Raw genomic sequence first — 2,698 nt, 5'->3', positions numbered from 1 at the left:
CGTGGCAAGAAGGCCCTGCCTGTCGTAAGAGGCGAGTAATAAGTAGGAGTCGAGAGGTGAAGAGTGTATGTGTGTGTGCGTGTTTGTGTGTGTGTGAGTGTATGTGTGTGTGCGTGTGTGCGTGTGTGTGTGCGTGTGTGAGTATGTGTGTGTGTCAGTTCGGCTTGCAGAGATGAAAACACGACCGAGGCAAGAAGGCCCTGCCAATCGTAAGAGTCGACTAATAGGTAGGAATCGAGAGGTGAAGAGTGTACGTTTGTGTGCGTGTGTGCGAGTGTGTGTGTGTGTGTGTCCGTTTGGCTCGCAGAGATAAGAACACGTCCGTAGCAAGAAGGCCCTGCCTGTCGTAAGAGGCGACTAATGGATAGGAGTCGAGAGGTGGAGAGTGTGTGCGTGTACGTGTGCGTGCGTGTTTAAGTGTGTGTGTATGTAAGTGTGTGAGTGTGTGTGAGTGTGTGTGTGTGCGGTCGGCTCGCAGAGATAAGAACACAGCCGTGGCAAGAAGGCCCTGCCTGTCGTAAGAGGCGAGTAATAAGTAGGAGTCGAGAGGTGAAGAGTGTATGTGTGTGTGTGCGTGTTTGTGTGTGTGTGAGTGTATGTGTGTGTGCGTGTGTGCGTGTGTGTGTGCGTGTGTGAGTATGTGTGTGTGTTAGTTCGGCTTGCAGAAATAAGAACACGACTGAGGCAAGAAGGCCCTGCCTATCGTAAGAGGCGATTAATAGGTAGGAATCGAGAGGTGAAGAGTGTATGTTTGTGTGCGTGTGTGCGTGTGTGTGCGTGTGTGAGTATGTGTGTGTGTCCGTTCGGCTTGCAGTGATAAGAACACGGCCAAGGCAAGAAGGCCCTGCCTATCGTAAGAGGCGACTAATAGGTAGGAGTCGAGAGGTGAAGAATGTATGTGTGTGTGTGCGTGTTTGTGTGTGTGTGAGTGTATGTGTGTGTGCGTGTGTGCGTGTGTGTGTGCGTGTGTGAGTATGTGTGTGTGTCAGTTCGGCTTGCAGAGATGAAAACACGACCGAGGCAAGAAGGCCCTGCCAATCGTAAGAGGCGACTAATAGGTAGGAGTCGAGAGGTGAAAAGTGTATGTTTTTGTGCGTGTGTGCGTGTGAGTGTGCGTGTGTGCGTTCGGCTTGCAGAGATAAGAACACGACCGTGGCAAGAAGTCCCTGCCTTTCGAAAGAGAAGAATAATGGGTAGGAGTCGAAAGGTGAAGAGTGTATATGTGTGTGTGTGCGTGTGTGTGTGCGTGTGTGTGTGCGTGTGTGAGTATGTGTGTGTGTCAGTTCGGCTTGCAGAGATGAAAACACGACCGAGGCAAGAAGGCCCTGCCAATCGTAAGAGGCGACTAATGAATAGGAGTCGAGAGGTGGAGAGTGTGTGCGTGTACGTGTGCGTGCGTGTTTAAGTGTGTGTGTATGTAAGTGTGTGAGTGTGTGTGAGTGTGTGTGTGTCCGGTCGGCTCGCAGAGATAAGAACATGGCCGTGGTAGGAAGGCCCTGCCTGTCGTAAGAGGCGACTAATGGGTAGGAGTCGAGAGGTGAAGAGTGTATGTGTGTGTGTGCGTGTGTGCGTGTGTGTGTGCGTGTGTGAGTGTGTGTGTATGTGTGTGTGTCCGTCTGGCTTGCAGAGGTAAGAATACGGCCAAGGCAAGAAGACCCTACCAGTTGTAAGGGGCGACCAATAGGTAGGAGTCGAAAGGTGAAGAGTGTATGTGTGTGTGTGCGTGTGTGCGTGTGTGTGTGCGTGTGTGAGTATGTGTGCGTGTCCGTTCGGCTTGCAGAGATAAGAATACGTCCGTGGCAAGAAGTCCCTGAATGTCGTAAGAGGCGACTAATGGGTAGGAGTCGAGAGGTTAAGAGTGTATGTGTGTGTGTGTGTGTGTGTGAGTATGTGTGTGTCCGTTCGGCTTGCAGAGATAAGAACACGGCCGAGGCAAGAAGACTCTGCCTGTCGTAATAGGAGAATATTGGGTAGGAGTCGAGAGGTGAAGAGTGTATGTGTGTGTGTGCGTGTGTGCGTACGTGTGTGAGTGTGTGTGTGAATGTGTGTGTGTGTGTGTCAGTGTGTGTGTGTCCGTTCGGCTCGCAGAGATTAGAATACGGCCGAGGAAATAAGTCCATGCCTGTCGTAAGATGCGACTAATGGGTAGGAGTCGAGAGGTGAAGAGTGTAATTGTGTGTGTGTGTGCGTGTGTGCGTGTGTGTGTGCGTGGGTGCGTGTGTGCGTGTGTGTGTGAGTGTGTTTGTGTATGTGTGTGTCCGTTCGGCTTGCAGAGATAAGAATACGTCCGTGGCAAGAAGTCCCTGAATGTCGTAAGATGCGACTAATGGGTAGGAGTCGAGAGGTTAAGAGTGTATGTGTGTGTGTGTGTGTGTGTGAGTGTGTGTGTGTCCGTTCGGCTTGCAGAGATAAGAACACGGCCGAGGCAAGAAGACCCTGCCTGTCGTGAGAGACGACTAATAGGTAGGAGTCGAGAGGTGAAGAATGTATGTGTGTGTGCGTATTTGCGTGTTTGTGTGTGTGAGTGTATGTGTGCGTGCGTGTGTGCGTGTGTGTGTGAGTGTGTGTGTATGTGTGTGTCCGTTCGGCTTGCAGAGATAAGAACACGGCCGTGGCAAGAAGTCCCTGCCTGTCGTAAGAGGAGAATAATGGGTAGGAGTCGAGAGGTGAAGAGTGTGTGCGTGTGCGTGTGCGTGTG

This window comes from Diabrotica undecimpunctata, unplaced genomic scaffold (genome assembly GCF_040954645.1).
Source record: "Diabrotica undecimpunctata isolate CICGRU unplaced genomic scaffold, icDiaUnde3 ctg00000579.1, whole genome shotgun sequence".
In the NCBI taxonomy this organism is placed as follows: Eukaryota; Metazoa; Arthropoda; class Insecta; order Coleoptera; family Chrysomelidae; genus Diabrotica; species Diabrotica undecimpunctata.
Note: the sequence above shows the minus strand (reverse complement) of the source record.